Raw genomic sequence first — 12,988 nt, 5'->3', positions numbered from 1 at the left:
AAATCTGAATATTATATCAGTAGTAGTATGGGAATTTTTGCTAAACAGATACAGATACAGATATATATATATACACAGTGGAACTTCTCTATTACGAACTTCCATTTAACGAATTTCTCTATAACGAATTTTTAAAAAAATTAGTAAAAGCATTTTTGAAGATTTTCAAGCATTTACTGCTAAACAGCCACTCAAATATACAGCCTCCTTCCCTCCAAAATTACGCATTAGCATCTGGAATTAATCATCCTTTTAGTGAATACTTGTGGCCATTGACACCCATAGGAGGGTCTTTGTTTCATTTTTGTTACAGTTATAAAACCAAATGGGTTTTCTTAAAAGTGGTCATAAACTTTACGATAAATAGGATAGATTTTTAAATTGATGTTGGCTCAGGGGAAAACGAAATTTGCTGCGGTAAGCCTTTAGCGTGCTGCAACGGAAATACATAGAATGCTACAATGGTCAGTTTTTAGTAATGCCTACTGAGTGACATTCACTTCTCACCTCAACCGTACCATGTGACCTTCCTGTTAATCATTATATGATATGTCCGTTCTCATCTAACTGGACTCCCAGTAGATGGTTTCATGAATTTTTTTTTTTATTATTTTAGAACAATTTGTCATCGATCATACAGGCTATATGCTCTTGTATTTTTTTTTTTTTCTGAAAAGTAACATACAGCATACATTAACCGTAAATTTTCTTTTGTGTATATATGAATGAAAGTCGTATATTTCTTAAAAGTGATTGATAGGAAAAGTCATATGATACTGTTGAATTGGCAAGCGAACGTCATTGAGTAGGCAGAACTAACAATTCACTATATGGCCAGCGTAGCGAAGTTGGCAGTGTGTGTATCATGAAGAGCTGCATTTCAGTAATCGTTACAATTGTGGAAACAATGTCGAAGAGAAAGTGTTTAAAGTATTAATGATAAAGCAAAGATTGTTATGATATTGACCAGGGTTTTAAGAAAAAAGATATTACGGAGAAATATGGCATACCTGCAAGCAGCTTATCTATGATTTTAAAAAAATCGAGAATCAATTTTAAATGCACTTGAAGGAGGAGCAGACAGGAAGCGAATTAAGTTGTGTATATACGAAGATGTTGATAAAGCTGTTCTAAAATGGGTGCAAATGATACGTGAAAAGAATATACCAATATCGGGTCTAATAATTAAGCAACAAGCTCTGAAATTTGCAAAGTCCCTGGGACATACAGAATTTAATGCGAGCACTGGGTGGCTAGATAAATTTAAGAAGCGCCACAGAATTGTGGAAAAGGTTATTTGTGGAGAAAGTGTTAATGTAAGTGAAGAAGATTGCAACAGTTGGAGGAACAATACCTTAAAGATTTTGGAAGAATGTTTTTAATGCAGACGAAATGGGTTTATTCTTTAAATTTACCGAATAGAACACTTGCTTTAAAGATGATAAATGTTGTGGCGGAAAACAAAGCAAAGAAAGAATCACTGTGCTAATTGGAGCAAATATGACAGGAAATTAAAAATTAAGACTTTTAGTCATCGGAAAATCAAAAAACCCAAGATGTTTTAGAGGCACAAAATCTTTGGAAGTTGACTACACCTTTAATAAAAAAGCATGGATGACCAGTGATATCTTTGAAGACTGGATATTAAAACTAGACAAGCGTATAACAAAAGAAAAAAGGAAAATCGTGTTGGTTTTGTTTTGTTTTGTTTGGTTTTTAGGAGCATTAGCAACTAAGGCCATATTGCACCGGGATATGCGGTGGTCATTTCCTGACCTTTCCGCATCCTCCATATTTGGTGGCGACGGGCTCGAACCCCGGTCTAATCAAGAAGCGTGTGCTATGCACTGCTGCTCCTTCCCACCTGGCTACGGAGGCGCCGATCGTGTTGGTAACTGACAACTGTCCAGCACATCCTGCCAGTATTTCTGCCAAACTTAGAAGTGTGAAGTTATTGTTTTTACCACCAAACGTGACATCAAAACTCCAGACAATGGACCAAGGTATTATTAAAAATTTTAAATTTCATTATCGAAAGAGAATAATAATAAAGATTATCAATGCATTATCAGAAAATATAAACTTGGAGGTTACAATTAACCTTAGAGATTGCATCTCTGAACTGGCAAAAGTTTGGACAAACAATATCACTATTCAAAATTGTTTTTCAAAAGCGGGATTTGCATTGAATACAGAAGTCGAACATCAACTGGATGAACAAGATGAACTGCCCCTTTCACAACTGAAAAACTTTTGGACATTAGAATTGTCCGGAAACATCAAAAATAAAATAACACTGGATAGTTATGTTTATGTAGGTCAAGACCTGTGAAAAAAAGAACATTCAAATGAAAATGAAATACTGCTGAACAGTGTTAGATGCGACCATGATCACGAAGAAATTAACGATGACGCTGAAGACACATCAGAACAATCCATAGAAAAGCCAACTCGCGAAGAAATGATTAACACTTTTAAAACAGTTCGTATGGGTCTACAGTTTTGTGAAAATGTTCCTGATAATGTTTTTAATGCTCTGAACAAATGTGAGGTTTTTTTGAGAATCAGACATTTTTTAATTGTACTGTGCAAACGAAAATTACAGATTTTTTTTTAATTTGTGATACTTACCGGTGAAAATTGTGCAAACGTAATTTAAATAAGTGTTTTTAAATAAAATACATTAAAAATAAATGTAGATTCATTTTCATTTTCTAATTAAATAACAATTTCTAATAAAAAAGATATTCTCTGTATAACGAAATTTCTCTATAACAAATTTTTTCGCTGGATTTATCGAATTCGTTATAGGGAAGTTCGACTGTGTATATATATATATATATATACACATATATATATACAAGTATACATTTTTATGTTTTCAATAATAAATACTTAAAACTGTAATATAATGTGTGAATTCACTTAAGTATTTATCTAATTCACCAGAATTATGACTTATAAGATTGGAACATTTCAAAATTGATGGAAATTTTTGCTATATATATATATTAGAGTATAAGTGGAGGAATGCTGACCACATCAGATGTATTAATAATGGAAAAATTTTTCCATTGTAAATACATTTGATGTGGTCAGCATTCCTCCACTTGTATTCTAATCTATTTATATTCCATTATGGTCATTGGGTATTTCTGCTATTACTTGTCAATCCATATCAATATTTTTTAAGTATCATTCTTTTCAAGCTGTTACTATTCACTACAACTGCATGTTATTAATACAGTGTTTTTGTATACACACACACACACACAATGTGTATATATATACATACACACACATATATATATATACACACACACACACTGGTCTTGGCGCATTATAGCCTTAGTAGCTGATGCGCCAATAAAACCAAAAAAACCAAACCACACACACACACAGTACTTTTTTTGAGACGGTACGCAACGTCACTGTGCCGTGTGACATTTGGATGCAATGCACTTCGAAATTTGTAATATTCCATATATTTTTTTCGCATTTACCCGCTATTCAAATAAGCTTAAAGTTATTTAACTAAATTTGCATTTGCTGGCTACTGTTAAGATATTTTCTATATAAAACTTTATAATCATTTTTAGAATTCTAAATTACTCAGTAGGACCTCTGTTTAACGAACTCCTTTCATAGCGAATTTTTTTTGAATTCCCCTTGGAAGCTACATTCAAAATACAGTAGTTTCCGCTGAGCAAATTATTATTAGATACATATTTCATATTTAATTTCACACAAGTAAACATTTTTATACACAAGTATAAAAATGTATACTTGTGCATTTATAAAAATGTATACTTGTGCATGTATATATACACACGCACAAGTATACATTTTTATGTTTTCAAAAATAAATTCTCAAAACTGTAATAGTAATAAAGGCATGTAATGCAAGAAAGCAAGCATATGAGCTTATGTAGCATCAGCCAAAAAAAAAAAAAAAAAAAAAAAATTCACACAACCATTTCGTCTAAATGTTCGTCCAGTTCCTCCTTGAATTTATTTAAGCTATCAACTTCCACAATGACAGATGGAAGTTTGTTCCTGCAATTAACAACCCGTTGACTAAAGGCAAATTTTTGCACATCTATTCTACAACTGTCTTTCCTCAATTTGAGCTTATGTCCCCTTAGGTTTGTAATCTGAGCAAGTGGAAGAATCCCATCAGAATTCAGCATGCTCAACCTATTCAAGGCCTTATACACCTCAATCAGATCACCTCGCAGGTGCCTAATTTCCAACTGCTGCAATTTGCAGAATGTAAGCCTCTCTCTTGGTAAGAGGATCCCTTCATTCCCCTCACCAATCTTGTTGCCCTTCTCTGTACACGCTCAAGCAAATCTACATCCCTCCTAAAATGAGGCCTCCAGACCTGTACGCAGTACTCAAGGCATGGCTTGACCATTGCCTTATACAAAGGGATATTCACCCCCTTTTCCCTGCTAGCAAAATTCCAGTATATCATTGACAAAACTCCATGACCTTCTATTGCAGCCTGTCTGCATTGCTCAGAAAACTTCATATCTGACTGCACAATTACTCCCGGGTATTTTTTTCATTTTCTACCACCGTAAGTGTAAAAATGTATATACACAAGTATAAAAATGTATAAATGTATAGACAGTTAGTACATTCCTCGGGGGTTACTTCTACCCATACGCAGTACTTTTCATTTGCCAATGTTAAAACTACAATTTCCACTTCTCAGTCCATCTGCCCAAATTTTCTAGATCTTGTTGCAGTAGCACACTGCCATTACTGTCATTAATAATCCTGCCAACCTTTGTATCATCTGCAACCTTCGATACTCAGCCTGATATACCTTAATCAATATCATTGATAAATATACAAAACAACAGTGAGCCCAACACCAAACCCTGTGAAACTCCACTAATAACATTAGTCCACGAAGAGTAGTGTCCATTGATTACTACCTCTGCCTTCTCCCACTCATCCACCTTTTTATCCATTGTAGCAACTTACCCTTAATACCATTCTGCTCGAATTTGTACAGTAGTCTTCCATGCGCAACAGTGTCATATATATACATACACACACACACACACACATATATATATATATATAAACTTAAGTGAGAATAATGATTAAAATAAAAATAATAAAAATAAATAAAAATGCCAACAGCATGGCAAGACAGAAGAGCAAAAATTGTGAAATTATACGTAACAATCAAACCAACAGGGAGGGAAGAGAATAAAATTATTGCAGCAGAAACTCTCGAAGATAATTTAGAAAGCCTAAATACAAAGATAATAAAATATAATCAATTAAATTTTGAATAGCCAATAAAATAAAATTTAACGGCGCCCCTCTGACGGGCACCAGGTCCAAATTTATGTGAAATATCATGGGCAGAGATGTGAACTACAATAAAATAAAATAAAACAAAAACAGAAATAGACTGACCATTATGCCCCATCTCAACAGAGGACCACAAGGCCAATAATGGTCAGGGAATCGCTGCATTTCGATCGCTAGACAAATCGCCGCAAAGGCGAATCAATCGAAAGATCAGTACCACTATGCGATCCCCGGATCGAACCGCCAATGCAGAGAACTTGAATAGCGGTGGTCCTGATGCAGCAAAAATTAAAAATAGGACAGATAAAAGCACTCAAATGCAAAGCCACACCACTGACAAAAGTAATCTTAACCAGATTATATCGCCAAAACATGAACTATGGATGGCAGCACAGGCGCAGCATTAGCAAATCAGCCCACTACTGTCATGTGATATACTTATATTTGAATAATGTTTGAAATAATTGAAAACTGAATCTTACATTAAAAAAGAGGTAAAGCATACATCAGAGGCAGCAAAGAGCATTTTCCTCTACATGACACTTGAGATATAAACTTAAGTGAGAATAATGATTAAAATAAATAAAAATGCCAGCAGCATGGCAAGACAGAAGAGTGAAAATTGTGAAATTATACATAACAATCTTGTTATCTTCTATTCCTAGGAATAGTCCATGTCAACAAATATCTTCTTTCGTCTTCTCAACCTCCAACCCAAGCACGGTACTAAGTACTATAGGTTCTAATACCTCTCGTGTTTGGGGTTTACATAAAAAAAAAAAAAAAAAAACACACACACACATATATATATATATATACACACATATACTGTATTTCTCCATGTATAAGACACACCTTAATTTTGGGGCCCGAAATTTGGAAAAAAATGTATTACCTAAAGTTATTGAACTCAAGTTTTATTCATCATAAAATTCATACAACTCCTCATCACTGTCAAAACTCCCATCCATTAGCTTGTCCTCATCTGTGTCTGATGACGAATCACTGTCTTCATATATTGCCTCGACCTCAGTTCCATCTATGGCATTTGAAATGCCACACTTCTTAAATGACTTGACAACGATCTCAATCTTGATATTATCAAAGGATCTTTTCACCCAGGTACAAACTTCTCCTATAGTTGGTTTCTTCACTCTTCCTGCTGGTGTCAAATTGTCCCCAGAAGACTTCATCCATTGGTTCCATTTGTCTCTCATGGCAACTTTGAAGGGTTTGTTAATGCTGACATCAAGTGGTTGGAGCTGAAATGTCAAGCCTCCAGGTATGACGGCAAGTTTTGTTTTTTGCTCTGCAGCAATCTTCTTTGTATTTTTTGTTATGTGCGCCCTGAACTGATCAAGCACCAATAGGGCAGGTTTACGTAAGAGCCCACCTGGTCTCCTGCTCCAAACTTTCTCAAACCAGATCTTCATCCCATCCTGATCCGTCCAACCCTTGTCATGAACGTGGACAATCACTCCTCGAGGAATGTCTTCTTTTGGCATTGTTTTGCATTTGAAAATCAGCATAGGAGGCAGCTTGGTTCTGTCGGCACAACAAGCTAGAACAACTGTATAATGGCTCTTTTCATGTCCGCTTGTCTTCACAGTTACAGTTTTCGCCCACTTCTTATCAACAGTTCTGTTACTTGGGACATCAAATTGAAGGGGGGCTTCGTCCATATTTGCAATCTGCCCCAACTCAAACTGATGTGTCTTCCGACATTGAATGACAAAACGATGAAATTCAAGGACCTTCTGCTCATAGTTTTCAGGCATCTTTTGGGCAAGTCTGGTGCGTGTATGCATGCTTAGTCCATTCCATTTCATGAACCTGAAGCATCAATTGTGTCCTCCTTTGAAATCAGTAACTTCTTTTTCATCAGCAATTCTTCTTGCCTCATGCTGAACCATGTTTGTGGACACAGGAATTCCAATTGCCCTTTGCTCCTCAATCCATATCTTCAATTCCCTGTCTAAATCAGGCCATTTTGCTGACTTGCCTCTAATGGCCTTCTTCTGCCGTGGCGTTTTCAGTAGGGTTTCTTCTTCCCGTAGCCAGTCTCAGATTGTTTTCTCAGTTGGAGGAGGACCAAACTTGCGTTCAGCAGCACAATTTCAATTCACTTTTGCAAAATGGATCACTTTTAACTTGAATTCAGCACTGTACGAAAATCTTTTCTGAGCCATTTCTGGGCAGAACGTGGCAAAATGTAACCTAATATACCGGTAACAAGTGCGAAACAATGAGCGCAAAGACAACAAGCGCAAAAAAGCAGGAAATGCAAGTAAAAAAAATCTACAACCACTGTATAAGATGCACCCAGTTTATACACACACACAAGTATACATTTTTATGTTTTCAATAATAAATTCTCAAAACTAACATAATGTGTATTCACTTAAGTACGATGCATCCCACATAAGAGATGCATCATACAGTCCTATTGCATGATGTAATCATGCAGTAGGACTGTACGATGCATGTGAAATGTGCATTCACTCACTCACTCACTCACTCTCCCCCCCCCAGGAACCTTGGCCTAAAGGTTACAGTAACCGACATGTAGGAAACCACAGGCTTTTGCTGCACTGGCAAAAAAATAAACAAATAAATAAGTTACAGGCTAGTAACACTACATACCACTGCATCTGAGAACAGCATGCAGTAGACAATCTTAACCCTAATACTGGTCCACCACAATAAAATATTGTAGGGAGTTTGTGGAGGGCCTGGTAGATAACAAGTAAACCAATAAATATGCCAAATAGGTGGCAGATGACTCTTTCAGCCATTGCAATACCACAACTTTGCTTACTGGAGTTGTAGGGTGGTGAAACTCATGTTCAGTCTCCGAAGCAAAGCTCCATCAACCCCCATCTCTTCCTTCATGCAGTACAGTATGATTGATGTCTTTCGATGTTATGGTGAATGTCATGGCAAGACCCAATCTTTCTTAAATTTCAAGGATACAACTCTAAAACAGCATTCACAGGTCAGGTACTAGATAGCCAACCAGACCAGTGACTGGTCTGGTTGGCTATGTAGTACAGTGATGGGGGGAGAATTGTCAAGGAGCTGAGTATATTCTTGCTCTATGTAAACATATATCCAGGGGTAGGCCAACCAGAGGGTGGTCGGGATGCACTGTACCCAAGCACAAATGTTCAAGGGGCACCTGAAAACCTGAAATTTACATACACATATGAAGAAAATTTTAAAGGGGAGTGCCAAACTGCAATTTGCACCCAGGCACCACATTCCCTAGGAACTTCCCAGACCATATCCAAAAATTTCTTTACTTCATTCAAATGCCCCCCCAACACACGGTTCACTTTACTACTGAATATATCATGAACAGTCAAACTAAAAGTACAAATTTATCTGCAAAAAGATCTAAACCTCCCAAAACTTCCCCATTCATTTCACAAATATACATGGTCTCAGTTCCAATCTCAATTACATCCATTTCCACCTGCAGTATACCAAGTCCCACTTACTTTTTCAATGGAATCCCAATTAGCCAGCGGGTGGTTGGTTGGTGGAATAGACTTCTATCCCTTGTCGTGGAAGTTGATAGCCTAAATAAGTTTAAGGCTCAGTTGGACAGGTATTTCGAATGAACAGAGGGGTGAAGTGGAAGTGGTTATTTTTTATTTATTTATTTATTATTATTTTTTTTTTTTTTTTTTTGGCTGATGCTGCATAAGCTTGCTTTCTTGCATCAAATGCCTCTACTAATGCTAATGCTATTAGAGAGATTAATTGGGATTAGCAGTGGTTGAGGTAACCACTGCTAATCAAGTTATCCTAATTATTTGCTGTACGGTTCCTTTCACTTCCAAAATGTTACCTTGTGCATATTTCCACTCTAATATTCCATGTCAGGGAGTTGGTAATTTGGAATCTCCTCTTTTTCATTTTTTCTGGCTTAAAATCTCTCTCTCTACCCACTATGATATAGCACTGTTTCTTGACTTATCTAAAGCTTTTGATTGCATAATATTCTACTTAACAAACTCAATAATCTTAGCTTGAGAGGGAAAATTAACCTTCTCCTTGAAGACTATCTTACCGATCAGCCATTTGTCGTAAGAACAAATCAATCATACTCCGATATCTGTTATTTCTCCAGGGGAATATCTCAAGGCTCACTTCTTGGACCTATCCTATTTGTTCTTTACATCAATGAATTTCTCTCTCTTCTTCCATCTTCTCACCTAGTAGCGTATGCCAATGATATTTCCATCTTGATCACAGATAAAGACCTAATCAGCTTCAACTCAAAATCTCTGCCTTGCTTCTCTGTGATGCATAGTTGGCTTATACTGAATCCAGAAAAATCAAAATTCATGGTGTTTAGAATGAAAAACAAACTACTAAATACTGATTTAGACATAACATACAAAGAAAAACAACTTGAAAGGGTGAATGAAACCAAGTTTCTTGGAATCTGGCTAGATGATAAGCTAAGTTGGGCAAAACAAATGATAACCCTACGAAAGAAAACTTCGTCACTAGCGGGAATACTCACCAGGGCCTCTGCCTGGGTGTCTCCTTCCCTTCTCAGACTAGTATTCCTTTCTTTAATTCAGCCGCACCTTGACTATGGAATCATCTCATGGGGTACCACCAGCCAAGAAAACCTTACGAGCAAGAATCAACTCCATTCTCAATCGATGCGTTCATTCAATTTTGGACCTTCCCGGGAACGCATTGGTTAGTTCGAGATACAAGGAAGTGAGACTCCTAAGCATCTGCCAGCTATTGCAGAAAGCCAAGGCGATCCTTGTTTACAATGGTTTAAAGACACCAGACTTTCCCCCTCTCTTCAGATCCTTTTTCATAACCATAAAAGAAGAAATATCGTACAATCTAAGAAATGAAGCCGACCTGAAGGTTCCGCTTTTCAGAAAAGCCATAGGTCAGAAAAGTATAAAATACAGAGGTGCTAAAACCTGGAACAAACTTCCTGCAAAAATCAAAAATGTCACTTCACTAAATCAATTCAAGAAACTACTAATTGAACACATCACCAGGGATGCCTGATTCAAATTACTTTCCACTCAACTCCTGGATTTTAAAAACACCAACATGGAAATAACGTACAAATGTTACAGGAAGCAGTTGGCAAATAGTTTGTAAATTTCTGTGCAGACATCTCATCATTTTTATTCTCTCCTCATTTAATTGTAAAAATATTCACAATGATATTATAAGTAGTGATGCTTTTCGAAATCTTCTGTAAAGAAATGTACAAAAAAACTCCAATTTATTTGTCTTTTCTGTTGAACATTACCTGTACAATTTCAGAATGCTATATTTGTATATTCATCATTTTTTTTAAGGGAACACCCCCTAAAAAGCCATTGGCTTATGTGTTCTCCCTCCCTTTTTGCTGTTATCACCCAAAAAAGAGTAACATAAAATAGGGATAAATAAATTATTATTATTATTAGCGGTACAGTTCCTTGTGCATATTTCCACTCTAATATTCCATGTCAGAGAGTTGGTAATTTGGAATCTCCTCTTTTTGATTTTTTTCTGGCTCTTAAAATCTCTCTCTCTCTCTCTCTATCCATTCTTTCAAATTTATCTGCTGCATCTATCTTTCTCGCAACTCCACTAATCACTTGGAACTGTTGTTAAAGTGTTCCAAATGATTAATTTTGCAATAGCTGTTATAAAGATAAAATATCAATATCAAATAGTGGTAAGTTATTTCCACCTGCAGTATACCAAGTCCCACTTACTTTTTCGACGGAATTATTGGTTGCCTCAACCACTGCTAATCTCAATTATGCTAACTATATGCTGTTCCTTTCACTTTAAAAATGGTACTTATGCATATTTCAACTCTGATATTCCATGTCAGAGGGTAATTTGGAATCTCCTCTTTTTGATTTTTTTCTGGCTTAAAATCTTTCTACCCATTCTGTGTGTCACATTCATCTGCTGCATCTATCTTTCTTGCAATTCCACTAATCACCAAGTGATTAATTTTACAATAGCTGTTATGAAGACAAAATATCGATCTCGGTTAGTGGATGAAAAAGAATTGTGTACCAATATCATCAATGCACTGCATTTTTAAAAACTCTGCACCAAAATTCAAGCCCACCTTAATAACAATGTTATTATGGTTATATTTAAAGTTATAAATAAGCAAATTAATAAATACATTTAATGGGGTATACTTGTTTTAATACTAAATGCTTTTGTGCCCATTATCATCAACTTTCAGTTGTCAGTTTTAGTCTCTTTTACTTCCTCACTATTCACTCCATGTCATTATGAAAAATATGTTTCTTTCTTTATTATTTTTAATGGATGTTTAAGATTTGTTTGTGTGTTGTTATAAAAACTGTAAGAAATTCTTAGGTTTACCTGAATAAAATAAAGCTAAGAAAGTTCTTTTCCTAGATTGTTTTATGAAAATCTGGAGTGAGCCAACATTTTTTTTTAAGGAGGGGGGCATCATTACATAAATTTTAGAAACCACTGATGTAGGGTTAGCATTGTACACACCACGCATAAAGTATGAAATTTTACGTCTATTAAGTGCAGAAAATTAAAAGCTACTGTATAAAAAAAAACAAAAAAATACGAATCAAAATACTCCTATCAAAATACCCGTGGTGAATATTTCGTCAAAACTGTTTCAGTAAAAACAAAGATAAAATTTAACTAACTCCAGGGGCTCACATTTGGTGAGTATGGGCTTGGCACACCCAGGGTCCTGAGCTGGATATCATAATTCTTTTTCTTGGTGATTCTCCCCCCCCCCTCTCTCTCTCTGGGGTAATTCAGAATTTTTTTTTTTTTTTTTTTGGCTGGTGCAGCATAAGCCTGAGGCTTCGTTGCACCATATGACTAATAATAATAATAAATATTAAGTAATTACAAAATTTCCCTCGGCTCCCTTCGCTGGAGCTCGAATGTAAGTGTAGCAGACTCGGGTAAAAATGCAATTTGATAATTTTTTACATGTATGGCTATATAGTCCTTTAAAAAAAATTACAATTACTGCACAAAAAAAAATTATCTGGACCTGGAAACTGCTACATAAAGTTGTCCATGAGCAGAAACGCCAACTTTGTTGAAAGTTTGACCCAGAGATTTGATGATTGTGACCAAAAAAGTTAAGAAATTTTCTTCTCTTCAAGGTAAAGGGCAAGTTAGTTTCACGGAAAGCTATCCGTACCCTTTTGTAAACTTCAACCAAATCAATTCTCAGAATTGGAATCTCAGTCGGAAAATGTTTTGGAAATTTTTATTCCATCAAATTTACTGCTAAATAAATTGCATTACTCTGTTGAACTACTGCAACACACTCTGTGAACGCATCCGTAGAAACTGGTATCCACGCACAGTGTTGCCAATTTAGCGGAATTGCTTCAGGTTTGGCGGATTAAAATATGTAATAACGAATAGCGGTTTTTTTAGCTAAATGAGTTTAAATGTAAAAATTTTAAATATGTTTGGCATTTTATATATTTTGGCAATGTAAAATTTAAATTAAGAAATGTTTATTTATCAATATAAATATTTCATAATTGAAATGTTTTACTGATATACATCATAAACATAGTAGAGATATCTTATTTAATATATTTTTTTTTTTAGATCGTATGTATAGCTTAGCTTAATTTTC

General features: G+C 35.5%; 1 protein-coding gene across 2 annotated transcripts in view; it reads right to left on the bottom strand.

Moving 5' to 3' along the window:
- Window positions 1-12,629, bottom strand: part of LOC150078544 (UV-stimulated scaffold protein A-like) — a 418,082-nt gene extending 405,453 nt beyond the window's left edge. For both annotated transcript variants that reach the window (XM_090384753.1, XM_090384754.1), the window contains exon 1: window positions 12,386-12,629. The gene's annotated coding sequence lies outside the window, so the exon portion shown is untranslated. The remainder of the gene's footprint in view (window positions 1-12,385) is intronic.
- Window positions 12,630-12,988: the final 359 nt, after the last annotated feature.

This window comes from Mastigoproctus giganteus, chromosome 11 (genome assembly GCF_048544385.1).
Source record: "Mastigoproctus giganteus isolate SK-2022 chromosome 11, ASM4854438v1, whole genome shotgun sequence".
In the NCBI taxonomy this organism is placed as follows: domain Eukaryota; kingdom Metazoa; phylum Arthropoda; class Arachnida; order Uropygi; family Thelyphonidae; genus Mastigoproctus; species Mastigoproctus giganteus.
The sequence above is the reverse complement of the archived record's forward strand: the minus strand, read 5'-3'. Positions and strand labels throughout refer to the sequence as shown.